We start from the raw sequence: 14,532 nt of genomic DNA, 5'->3' as shown, positions 1-14,532 counted from the left end.
GTTCAGTTGTTATGATTTATTTCCTCATGTATCAGTACTTCAACATATTTTCTATGCTTTTCTGTCTTTATATGCTCTTTCTTCTGTCTGCAACACTTTTCCTCTATTTACCCGGTACTCTTTATATCTGGAAGTATTTATTATATTTAGAGATTTCCTAATAGGGTAACAAAGGAAAATTCAAGTGTCACTGGGTGCTTAACAGAAGAGTTCTATATGTATCTATATATTTTTTCAACTAATAACTATAGTTATCAATCATCACTATTATTATTTTCTTCAAATTATTTAAGACCACTGAGTTGAAAATACTTATAAAATTTGCGTACTTGGAGTGCTTTGTTTGAAGTATCCAGAATGGACTTTCTAGAACCCAGTGAAGTGAATAAAAGGGCGGGTGTTAAATACATGGGATGGAATGGAGCATACAATTTTAGTCCCAGCTTTATTAAAAGCAGCTGTATGACCTTGGTCTACTAAACCTTTCTGGCTTCTTTTCCTTCAACTGTAAAATGAACTATTCACTTGAACTAGGTGAGTGATTTTAAAAGTAGTAGTAGACTAGATAAAACCACTTCTCAAATAGAAAAATGGTATGTTTAACAGATATAAGAAATGCTGTTCTGGCCAAGGTAAGGAGCTAAGGACCCCTGAAGTCAAGTGCACTTACTTGGTTCCAATTCCTAGAAACAGTCCCTGGAACAAATTTATAGAATCTCATAGAAGACAGTATGTTGCTTTGTATGTTCAGAATTACAGATCCATACCCACACAGAGGGGAACGGGAACCTGGGAAGCACAGTCACCTGAGCACATGCGCAAGTCATTGAGTCACAGAATGGCTTCAGAGACACAGAGGATGACAGGTACCATAGATGATGGGACTTTACAGGATCCCAGTAAAAGCCTCTCAGTGATGAAGCAAGATTGTCTTTTTCTCCTCTTTTGTGCCCTTTCCCTGTCTGAGTTGGGAGAGGTTTACTTTTTTTTTTGCTGGCATTTGTTTTCTAATTTGCATAATGAAAGTTTTGGCTGAACTTTGGGCTTTCACATATGATTTGTGTCCAACTGTTCCTTTTTCAACAGATTACAAATACAAATAGGTAATTTATAAGGAGGCTTACCAGAGAGGTGAGGGCATTTCTGATAAAACAACAACAAAGACAGTTACAAAAATCTAGCCTGAGCATTCGTTGGCCTAGTAGAATATAGTCAACTTCCAGTATTAAGGCTAAATTGATTATTGGGTAAAATACTAACACAGGTCTGACATATTGGGATTTCCGAATGTATATTTCCCAAACACATTTTAGAATGTAGATTATTTGGAATGCATAAACTAAAATTAAAATTGTTTTTGTAAGCCCCTTTTGATTGAGTTCTTATTATAGAATCTTTAGAAATAATTAGAAAATGCCACAAAAGCATTTTAAAGTACTGGGGATTGAACTCAGGGACATTCTCCCTTTGAGATACACCTCTAGTCCTATTTTTTATTTTTTTATTTTGTAAAAAGGTCTCAGCCAGGTGTGGTGGCACACATTTGAATCCCAGCATTTGGGGGGCTGAGAGAGGAGGATCATGGTTCAAAGACAGCCTCAGCTAAAACTTAGTGAGGCAGTTTGCAATTCTGTGAGACCCTGTTTCAAAATAAAGAATAAAAACTATGGCTGGAGGTGTAGCTTGGAGGTAGAATGCCTCTGGGTTCCATTCCCAGTACTGAAAAAAAAAAAAAAGAGAGAGAATGAATGAATGAAAAAAAGAAGGAAGGAAGGAAGGAAAGACAGAAAGAAGAAAAGAAAGAAAGAAAAAGGAAGAAAAGAAAGAAGGTCTCACTAAGATGCAGAGGATCTCACTAAGTACATGAGGCTGGCTGTGAACCTGCAATTCTCCTGTCTCAGCCTCCTAAGTACTGGGATTACAAGCATGCTACACCATGACCAGCCACAAGAGCATTTTAAAAACACATATACTTGTATCTATGTTTAAATAAATATATATAGTATAAAGGAAATATAGAATAAATACATTTTTATTGATAATTAATATTGGCTAGTATTAATCTCTTCTTAAAGAATTTGTGCATCTTCTTTAACTTGAGAGAACTCCTTTGAAGAGACAGATGTATACACTGGTATCACTCACTGGCAGATGGTATAACAAGAGAAATGAGTCATAGTGATGGTTTAAATTTTGTCAGTATATTGTAAACTTTAACTTTTTATTTTAACTTTACTTGTACATACTCAGGGCACCCTATTGTTACTGTCACCTTAAACACTATCATTTTACCTTCTTCACATTTATGGAGTCATCTCTTGTGTGTGTGGCTCTGGCATCGTGTACTGCCTCACTACCAGTCTACATGACAGAAGAATATCATAAGCCAGGATTCGAGCATGTGGTCTCTACTCAGTCAGTTAAATTCTTCTTAAAGAACTCTCTCTTTCCCTTTCCTCTCCTCTGCTTTCTTTGGAATGCATAGAAGATAGATTTTACAGACTTTGAGGGTGGCCTGTAATAAAGCATGGGATAACCCCATGATATCCAGCGGTAGTGGCGGTGTCAGATAATGACAATGTTCCACAGTACAGGTGTTGTGTAAAGTAATGGGATTCTCCTTTTGCTGGCTCAACTCAGAGCTGACCAAATTCCTTCTCTTATGGCAAACCTTCCTTTGATTCTGTGAATACTGCTTACAGCAGACTTGGGTTCTAGTAAGCATTAGAAAGAACTATGACTGATAAATGCCACAAAGATTTTAAAATTGTTTCTACATATTGTTAGGTGGTTAAAACTAAATTACCTGAATATAAAAGACCCATCATTTCACATTATCAACATTTATTCAGTAATTAATTTTGTTAATATATATTTCTCATGCGCTTATATGCCACTTATTTTATCAAGCTCTTAAACTGAATTGAAAAGTAATAAGATACTACATTAAATATATTTAGTGCTCTTAAGTATATTTAGTATTTCTGTGTCAAACTATTCATAATAAAATAAAATGTGTAATACTATTACCTTGACTTATATTGTAATCTTGTTAAATTTGTTGAAGATTATTAGAAGTATTTCTTTTGCTAGGGGAAAAAAAAAAACAGGGAAGCAAGAACTTCACTGAGTCTAACAGGACTCTGGCAGAAACATTTTAATGAATCTTGGTAGACATATCCTGCGCAGGTAGAATGAAGACAAAATATACAGTTACTGCAATTGTATACAGAGCTGTGTTTAGGGTAGATGATCAGTGAGTTAATCACAGTTTATTCTATCAAGATGGACCCAGACATTGTCATTTATTCCTTTTAGGGTTGGTTATATCACTCTTAACTTTTCTTCTTTCTCAATTCAAATAGTCCTTAATGGTTCTCCCTCCTGATTTTTCTATAATCTTACTTCTCTCTCCTCTCAAATGCTTGTACCTTGGCTTAGGTCTTCTTTATGTTTCAACTTTGTTTCTTGCAGCTGTATTTTTGCTGGCTTTTAAAACTTTAGGTTTCTCCTTATGTAGCTAATCATTCATACTGCATATTGAGTGCCATTACTAAAAACACAAATCTAATCTTATTTTTAAAAAATGATTCTGTAACATCCCATTATTTTAGGGTAACATTTAAAATAAATTTGTGGCAAGCAAGACGATTTACTAACTAGTTTTTGCTTCTTTCTTTTGCTTTGCTAAACTTGATGTGGCTTCTTAAGGAACAAACACATCTATCCTGACTCCTGTCATTTTTGGGTGTGTTGTTTCCTACTACTGAATTGACCTTTATTTTTTTTTTTTTTGCATTCCTAATGTTATTACTTCCTTAAGATCTATCTTAATCATTACCTCTTTTTTTGAAATATCTCAGTTACATTAAATGAGTCTAGGACAATTTATTCCATTTAGCAAATTATTTTTATTATGATCAACTTGTTACCTCTCTTGCATGATGAACTTTGTTTTCCAAGAAAGTATACTTTTCTAAATTATAAATTTTAAGTGTAAAATACAACACCTGGCAATGCTTCAGGTCCCCAAAAACTATTTGTTGACTGAATGCATTCATAAATAAATGATAGCATTTCACACACATTAACTTATTTAACACTAAAAGTTCTCTGAGGTAAGCTTTTTGTATTATTATAATAACATTTAAATGCATAGTGAAAGCTTTATCTAAATTTAAGAAGCATTCATATATGGTAGCTCATCCAATCCTATTAGCAATTTTTTTTACAGATAAGCTGGTTATTGTCATTTTAGTTTTGCATATAAAAAATGGAATTCATCAAATTTGAGTAAACTCGTCAAATCCATGGAATTCATTGCAGAGGGTATTATGGACCAACGTATGAGTTTTTGAGGCCTGAAGAATGATTTTTCTTTTTGATATTGCCTTTTACTCTGACTTCTCTACTGCAACGTCACTTCAACTTAGTATATTTCACTTATAGAAGATCATAGAATTCAAATCCTTCTAGAAATACCAAGTGATCTTTCTTGACAAATAATAATATAGCAACTATGTCATTAAATTGATTGCATTTCCTCCATCTGTGATATCTGGGGCTATTTTGGCAAAGTCCTTATCCAATGCTTTCAGAGAAAAATAATACAAATCTTAAGAGTTGGACCTGGAAGAAATCTTTAAATAAAACTTGGGACTCTAATCCTTTAGTGACCTTTGCAAGAAAATAACACAAATTTCTCTCACACTTAGAATTAAACGGATTTTTTGAAAAAGCAACGGTTGCATGTATTTTCTTTAATGACATAATTATTTTTAACTTTAACCTTTAAATTTGTTTATTATTTGAACACTATCACTTAAAGTAAAAAGAAATTTATCTCACAGAAATTTTACCAGTGAGAACAATATAGTTTCGAGTGTGTAATACTTTCATATGTGTTTTCAGTTTCATAAAGGTAAAATTTATACTTCTACCTCTTTTTATTACATAAACATCTCTAAGACACTTTTAATTTACTTTTTAACTGTTTAATTTTTATTTATTTTTCATTTTTATTGGTGCATTATAGTCATATAATGGGGTACAAGATGGTAGAGGCATATGTGTACACATTATTAAGCCCTTCCCCAATTCCCACCCCATTCCCACCTCTCTCCTCATGTTTGGCTTAGTGATTGACTTTGATATCTTTGTGAATGTACATCTTGTATATTAGAGAATTTTCCCTATTTCCCCTCTCATCCCCCTCACTTAGGTCACCTTATTTGCTCACCTATCATTTCTCCTTCTTTGTTTAGAATTCCTCCTATGATTCTTTTTCTCCCCAGCTTCCGAATATTAGGGAGAGCATCCGATTTTTTACTTTTTCTGACTGACTAATCTCACTTAGCAAAATGATCCACTGAAAAATCCACAAAACACTTCCACTCAGGATATTCCACAAAAAATACTTAGGTATAAATCTAAGACATTTTTAAGCTATAAAGACAGATTTATGATTTTGGTTTGGATTTAGTTATAAGGAATCACCATTGTGTGTGTGTGTGTGTGTGTGTGTGTGTGTGTGTAGTATTGGGGATTGAACTCAGGGGCTCATACCACTTGTGAGCCATTCCCCAAACCTCTTTCATTTCTTTTTATAGTTGTTATTGTTTTGAAACAAGTTCTCCCTAGGTTGCTGACAGTGCTGCTAAGTTTCCAAGGCTGGAAATACATGATCATCTTTACACCTTTATCAATTTACTTTACTTTCCTATTCAGGAAATGTATCTAATTTTTGTCATTGTATCAGTTTATTTGATGGATCGTATGAATTGTTTTTTGTATATGTTGAACCAGCCTTGCATCTCTAGGATGAACCTTACTTGGTCATGGTGTATAATTTTCTTGATATGGTTTTGAATATGTGTTGCTAGTATTTTATTTAGAAATTTTGCATCAAAGTTCTTCAATTATATAGGCCTATAGTTTTCTTTTCTTGTGCTGTCTTTATTTGGTTTTGGTATTAATGTGAGGTTGGCTTTGTAGAACGTATTTGGGAGTTTCATTTCATTCTATTTCATGGAATAGATTGAAGAGTATTGGGATTACCTCTTCTATAAAGATTTTATAAAATTCACTTGAGAAATCATCTGGTCCTGGGCTTTTGTTTGATGGTAGCCTCTTTATTGCTGACTCAATCTCTTTGATTTCTATTGGTCATTTGAATTTTCTATATCTTCTTGACTCAATTTAGGAAGGTTGTATGGGGCTAGAAAAATTGTCAGTTTCTTCCAGGTTTTATATTTTGTTGGAGTATAATTTTTCAAAGTAGTTTCTAGTAATCCTCTGGATTTCCACACTATCAGTGGTAATATTTCCTCTTTCATGTCTTATTTTAATAATTTAGATTGATTCTCTTTCTTTTAGTTAGTTTGGATAATGGTTTATCTATCTTGTTTATTTATTTATTTTTAGAAACCAGCTTTTGGTTTTGTTGATTTTATGTATTTTTTTATTCTCTACTTCATTGATTTCTGCTTTGATTTTAATAATTTCCTGTCTACTACTGGCTTTGGGGTTAGACTGTTTCTGTTTTTCAAGGGCTTTGAGGTGTGTCATTAGATTATTTATGTGGTGATCTATGTTATTTTTATTTGGGCACTCAGTGCTGTTAATTTTCCTCTTAATACTGCCTTCGAGTTCTCCCAGAGGTTTTGATATGTTGTGTTTCTATATTAATTTGTTTCTAGGAATTTCTTAATTTCACCCCTTACTTCTTCTATAGCCCCCCCTTTTTTTTTTTTTTTTTGGTTCAGCAGTGTGGTGTTCAAATCAACCTGTGTTCCCTGATGCCATTTCTCAAATAAACTATTTGCTCTGATATTTTGCCTTTTGCTTCAGTGGGAACCTGATATAATATGTGAGTTGGCCACTGAGATATCCGAAAGGTTTTCTCCAAGTTTCAAGAATAGTATGTGCCAAGTTTCAATCTGATTTGTAAATTCCTTATTTAATATAATGAAGCATTATTTTCACTTTATGGTTTGTGTTTTTTTAAGCCTTACTTGAAATTCTTTCTTATTTTGGCATCCTGAAGATGCTTTCCCAAAAGCTGTAGATCTTTAATCTACCTGGATTATTTTTTTTTAATACCATAGATGTTTAACATCATATCTTTCTCTAGAGGAATAATAATCTGAAAAGTGTTTATCCAATAGTGTTATCCTTCCCTGTGCTTTCCCAAAATACCACTTTTTTCATTTACTGTACTCCATATGTTGACAAATATATTCAATGGTGGTGCACACATGTAATCCCAATACTTGAGAGGCTGAGAAAAGAGGATCACAGGTTTGAAGCTGTGATCAACATCTTAGCAAGATATTCAGAAACTTAACAAAGCCCTGTTTCAAAATAAAAATTAAAAAAAAAAAACTTGGCGTAAAGCTTGGGGTAGAACTTCCCTGAGTTTCCCCTCAACATACCCCCCCCAAAAAAAATATATATGTGTGTGTGTGTGTGTGTGTGTGTGTGTGTGTGTGTGTGTGTGTGTTTCTGGGCTCTCTAAAATAGGACTTGGCATTTTTTTTTCTGTTAAGGGTCCAGATAGCAAATATAGTCTTTCATGGTCCCACAGTCTTTCATGTAGCTATTCAGTGTGCCATTGTAGTAGGAAAGCTACACCCTCAGACCTCCTTTCTTTCTTTCTTTCTTTCTTTCTTTTTTCTTCTCTCTTTTTTCTTTTTTTTTTCTTTCTTTTAATTTTTTTTTTTTTTTTTGGTGATACTGGGGTTCTTGGAAACCCTTCTACCTCCGGCTCCGGGCTACACTCCCAGACCTATTTTATACTTTTTTATTTGGAAACAGGGTCTCTGCGTGACCCTCCTGTCTCAGCCTTCCAAGCACAGGGATTACAATCATGTGCCACCACTCCCGGCTCCTTTCTTTTTTTTTAAAGAGAGAGTTGGTCACTGAGAGTTGCATATTGCTGAGGTTGTCCTCAAATCTTTTATTCTCCCCTCTTAGCTTCCCAAGTGCTGGGATTATAGTTATGTGCCATCATTCCTGGCTGACTGGGTTATTAGTGGAATGAAATTGATTAATTTTGGAAGATCTGAAATTTTTATAAAATCAGCTTTTCTCAGTCATGTTTATGCTATATTTCAGTATTCAGTTTGTTCTCTTTTATGTAGTTTATAAAAATCCAATAATTTGATATGTAATTTTCCAAATATTTTACTCAAAATTTACCTATAATTATGCATATCTATATTTATTTATTTATTTTTCCATAACAACCACTTTTTTAATCTTTCATCTATAATTCATAAGGATCAAACAGTTACGTTCCATATATGTGTGTGTATATATCAATTAATTCAAACTGTATGATATTCAAAATACAAAAATGAATACTATAATATAAACTTTAACTGCAATAGGTATTTCTTATGTAGAAGATGAAATACAAAGGAAATTCTCTCCTTCCAATGTCTTCTGATATGAGGAAATTTTACCACAGTGGAAGTATAACATTTAAGTAAATGATATCATAACCAAATATGAAACTGCAGATGCTTTGGATATTACCATACAATAATGATATGTGTTATTCATTAAATTAACCCATTATTCAATATGCTTGCACAATTATGCTCTGAATGAATGACAACAATGATGATGTCTTTTTTCTAAAGAAGAGGGCAAAGATTCAGAACACAAAGTTGGTCATTTTCTAATGAGGAAAGCTAATTTTTAACAGAAACATTAAAAGAAAAGTACTCCTTTATTTCCCTTACATGGAAATAATATGAAACATTTATTCGAGATAGGATAAGAACAGAGATAAGTAATTCAACTCCACTGCAGCATAACAACAACAGAAAAATCACCCTTCAAACAGTGTAAGATTTAATTACAACCTGTACAAGGGTGCATGTCTTAAAAAACACAGCAAGATTGCTGCTGCCCCACCAATATTTCCAATCCCTACCCAGGTCATACTGAAATACTGGTGGTCCCAATACTTTTATTGAAATAATCATTAAAACAAAGCATTTTAAAAGACAAATCAAAATGCCCCAGTAACTGTATATCCAACTCAAATGTTACCTAAATAAGATTTATATGCTTTCCACTAAAAAATTTCATTCATACTAGCAATAAACTTCTGTACTGTAGTACCTTCCTTGCCCAATATCAAAGGAAAAATCCAAAATGATTAGTAAAGAAAAATGTAGGAACACCTCTCCTTTTAATTTGTTTGAAATATTTTTAAGATTTAAAAAGTGTTTAAAGTTTATAATTCCTAGTTGGAAAACATTATCTGAATGAATACTCTAATGGCAAACCACTGTAAAATGCTTCAATTGCATTGGTGCACAGGGGTAGGGATTATCTTCAAAGCACCCCAGCTCTCCTGATGAGGTCAGAGGTACACTGGTTTATATTATTGCGACATCCATGAAGTGATCTACAATGCTTTTCCTTCAGGAAGGGCTTTGTCAGATGGGGATTATGCCTGACCTCCAAATTTTGCTGACAATTTGCTGATGAGATTCATAACCTTTGGGTTGCTCTTGTATTTTGACATATTTGCTGGGTTCTGGGCCACATCCTGGAAGGCCACCATAACTTCTGGATCCTGCATAGCTGCAAGAACCTCAGGAGCATATCTATATTTATAATGTCATAGTAAATGATATGCTTAAGTATTACATTTTGTTTTGCTAATGTGTAGAAATATCACTTATTTGATCTGGGCGTGGTGGCCCATGCTGTTATCCTCTCCCTTGGGAGGCAGAGACAGGAGGATCACGCAGGTTTGAAGCCAGCTAGCCGAAGCCAGCCTCGCTGGCTTAAGAGACCCTGTTTCCAAATTTTTTAAAAAGGTATAAAATAGGTCTGGGAGTATAGCCCAGAGGTAGAAGGGTTTCCAGGAAACCCAATACCACCACTAAAAAAAATAAATAAAAAGAAATATCACTTATTTGAGGATTCTTGATGGCATATCAAGTAAGCTTAATGAACTCTCTTACATATTCTGATAATTTATCTATAGGTCTTATTTTCTTTTAGATAATAATATTACCTACAATCAATGATGTTTTGATTTTTTTATTCCATATTTGTATCTGTTACTCTTTAAATTTTCAAAGTACTCTGATATCTTATGGAAAATGTTTAATAGAAGTGGTGACAGCAGACATCTTTATTTTGATTTTAAAAAAGAGTTAATTACCATTAGATATGGTGAATACTGTAGGTTTGCAATATACTTTTAGATTATAGAAAAATCTACTTTTAATAATTATTTTCAAATACTTCAAATAGTCATTTATTTGTACTGAATATTTTTATATCTGTGAAATGAAAGTTATGGTTTATTTAGTAACTATTTACCCATTTATATTAAAATATAGTATTTCAAGATAGGCAGGTCTGAGTATTAATCTGGTTCCTACCCTTTTTGTTTAATTAGTTTTTATTTATATATTATAATTATTGTGATAGTGAGTTTGACAGTGATTCATTCATATATATAAATAATATGTCTGGTCTATTTCCTTCCCCTACTTCCCCTGTTCTCCTGTTTAAATTCATAGTTTCCTTCCACCACTCTACTGGTCTTATTTGTTTATTTATTTATTCGTTTATTTATTTATTTGCAGTACTGGAGATTAAAGCCAGGGGCATTCTACCTCTGCGATATGCCCCCAGACCTATTTTATATATTTTATTGATGGATTGTAATCAGACGTCTTAATGGAGTACAAGATGGTAGAGGCATACATGTACACATCACTCATTTAGTCCTTCTCCACAAGGTCTCACTAAGTTGAGAAGGGCCTAAGTAGTTGGGACTGGCCATGAACTTCTGATCCTCCTGTCTCAGCCTCCTAAGTGCTGTGATTGCAAGCATGAGCCACCATGCCCGGCTACTCCTTTATCTTTTTAGGTCCCTTTTTCTTTTCTTTTTCCTTTCTAGCTTCCATATCTGAGAGAAAACATGATGCATTTGATTTTCTGAGTCTCGCTGATCTAACTTAGAATTATGTTTCTTAGTTTCTTCAATTTTACCACAAATAACGTTTTTTTTTCTTTTTATTGAGTAAAACTTCACTGTGTATCCATTCTTTAAGCATACATTTGTTGATGGACACCTTGTTTGCTTCCACATATGGCTATTGTAACTTTTGCTGCTACAAACATGGATATGCATGTATACTATAGTTTTCTGACTTTAATTCTTTTGGTAAAGTACAAAGGATTAGTATATCTGGGTCTTGTGGTGGGTTTATTCCTAGTCATTTAAGGAACCTCAATACTTATCCAACCTTTCTTATATTTGATTTGAACTAGTTTCTAACCTATTTGACAGTAAGTGTCACCCTACATATATTAGAAATTAAATAAAAAATTTACTATATTTTTCTTCCTGCATTGTAGTCATACATTTTAACAGGGTACAAGATGGTAGAGGCATACATGCACACATAACTTATTTAGCCCTTCCTCACTTCCCACCCTGTTCCCTCCTTGCTTTCTTCTTCTCATGTTTGGCTTAGTGATTGACTTTGATATGTTTATGAATAAATTACAAAGGAACTAACAGAAAAACAAATAAATAAAAACATTAAAAGGCATCTGTTTCATCCCTGAGCCACATAATGAAATTAATCAGAATGAAACCAGTATAAAAATGAATCACATAAATGATAGAATAAAATATTTAAAATAAAATAAATATTGATAAACATTGCTATAATTAAAGTTTAAGTAGCCCTCAACATATTAGACAGACATATAATGAAAATAAAGAAAAGCTATACAATTATCCACCCTATAGATTGATGACTTTATAGAAAATAATGCATTGGACTTTTCTATTGTCCACCTAATATATTCATAAAAATAAAATATGAAAATAATTGAGTGTTTTATTTTTCTTTTCTGTTACAAAGAATATTAATTTTGACTTTTAAAATATTATAAGCATCATGTTCAATACTTATGTCTTTTCTTTATTGTTTTTGAAATGAGTAAGACTTGCTTATAGTGTTTTGTCAATTTTGGTTAAGAAATTTCTTCTGCTTTTACAGTGAGTATAATTTTATTTGGACAGAGTAATTAGATATTTTCATTCCTGGCACATAATTCTGCCTATAAAGTAAAATTTTCAATATACTTAATATTTCTTAAATCCCACCCTATAGACAGTCTTAAGCTTAAAAGAGTAAAATTCCTGGGAATCGGGGAAGGGTGAAGTGAGTTATGTCTGCATCATGTACATCCCTAAGATGTATGAATACAGTGCAACAATAAAAATAATTAAAAAGAAAAAATGAATAAAAAAGGGTGAAACTCATAGGATATATGTGGTCATTATGTTATTTAGAGATCATTCTCTTAAATTCCTTCCATATTCTGAATTGATGTATCAACACAGTTAGCAACATTACTACTAAAAAAAAAGCAAACTTAAAATTATTATATTCAAATAACTTTTTTCTTTTGCACAAATAAGCACTTATGTTGAACTGTAATTAAAGGATGTTTAGGAAAGACTTATTTTAATCCAGTGGAGCAGCTGATCAATATTCTATGTCTGTGTATTTCTCTTTTGGCCTCCTGCTTCTTATGTGTTAAGGTGTTTGTGCTCAGAGAGAAGGATTGTTTATGTGCTTCTACAGAATATGAGAGAAGAACTAAGGACATTTTTCCAAAATCATAACATAACTTTTGCCTTTATTTTTTTTAAAAGGAAATGAATGCAGATAATACAAATGCAAATAGGAGACACATGAATCCATTTCCTTAGTTTGCTTTGTAGCATATGATTTGTATGCTTTGCAATTCCAAATTAATTTAGATCAGATTCTTACATTTTATAAGCCACTGAGTAGAATATTTTTATACCACTGTCAATTATTTCATGTGGAAAAATTTGCTTAATGCTTACATTTTTCACTACTGTGCTAAAGGCATTTGATAGCAGTTTGGTATCTTCAGCTGTCAAAAAAGTCAGAATGAACCATCAGAAGGAAGATTGAATGGGTTTCCTTTCATTACCTCTGCAAGGAATACATTTTTTTATTTATTTGACTATTCTAACTATGGCAGAATTTTATGATAAGGGAAAATAAATTGTACCCTAAGGTAATATTCCTATTTTGATGGATTACAAAACATTTTAAAATTAGTCATTACAAACAATAATTCTTCATGGCTTGAAATCCTGTTAGTATATATTTTTTGAATTATAAAAAAATAGAATTGGTTTAGTTTCTGCTATTTTTTGGCAATGCCTTCAGACTGCAGCATTGAAAATGGCAACACCAGATGCCAGGGACTGGTGAATTTGTAATCCTGTTGTAGAGAATTAAAGCAGCTTTACATCCCATGGACTTAGACAGGTGAGAATGACAATGGGACTTGCGTCATTACAGTACATTTGAGGCTTGGTAAACACTTAAATTTGTACTTCACAGTGTATAAAACAGCAATCACTTCTAAAAGGAAAGGGGATAAGTTCTTTTTAAAAATGTCTTATCTAGCTGGGCGTGGCGATGCACACTTGTAATCTCCGCGCTTGGGAGGCTGAAACAGGAGGATCACATAGGTTCGAAGCCAGCCTCAGCTACTTAGTGAGGCTCTCAGCAACTTAGTGAGACCGTTTCCAAATATAATAGAAAATAGTAGAAAATAGGTCTGGGAGTATAGCCCAGAGGTAGAAAAGCCCCTGGGTTCCACCCCCAGTACCACCAAAAAAAAAAAAAATAGTCTTATTTCATAATTGAAGTATGAGAGAAAATTATGGTCATATACCAACCTACATCCCAGAGAACAAAATAAAAATTGATTTTAAGTAATAGAATAAAACTTGGTTTTCAACAATATGTTCATACAATCTTGTTCTCAGGTTTATCAATAACAACAAATTCAATTGTCCAATATAAACATCTTTGCTTATTTGGGCATGGGGACACGCATCTGTAATATCAGTACTTGAGAGGCTGAGACAGGAGGATCACAGATTTGAGGGAAGCCTCAGCATATAGAGTCTCAGTAATCTAGTGAGACCCTGTTTCAAAAAACAAAATTGAATTGGGCAAGAGGTAGATCTAGCTCAGAAGTAGATTGCCCCTGGGTTCACTCACAAGTACCATCAAATGAATTTTTTTCTTTGCTTATTATAGCTTATAATTGACATGTCTTTCCTAAAAACTCATGATTGGTCATTGATATCTGGCAATGTACTAGACACAGACATATCTAGTTTCCTATTTAATCTGCATCTTTTATAGAGCAAGGATTATTATCCTTATTTTATTTATTATTTATTTATTTATTTATTTTTTATTTTTTGCGGGTCTGGAGATGGAACCCAGGGGCATTCCACCCCCGAGCTACACCTCCTGCCCTATTTTATATTTTGAAACCGGGTCTCACTGAGTTGCAGAGGGCCTCACTAAGTAGCTGAGGCTGTCCGCGAACGTGATCCTCTGGTCTCAGCCTCCCGAATGCTGGGATTACAAGCGTGCGACACCACCCCCGGCTTTATCCTTATTTTATATAAAAAAT

This window comes from Muscardinus avellanarius, assembly GCF_963383645.1.
Source record: "Muscardinus avellanarius genome assembly, chromosome: 1".
In the NCBI taxonomy this organism is placed as follows: domain Eukaryota; kingdom Metazoa; phylum Chordata; class Mammalia; order Rodentia; family Gliridae; genus Muscardinus; species Muscardinus avellanarius.
This window is presented reverse-complemented; position numbering follows the sequence as displayed.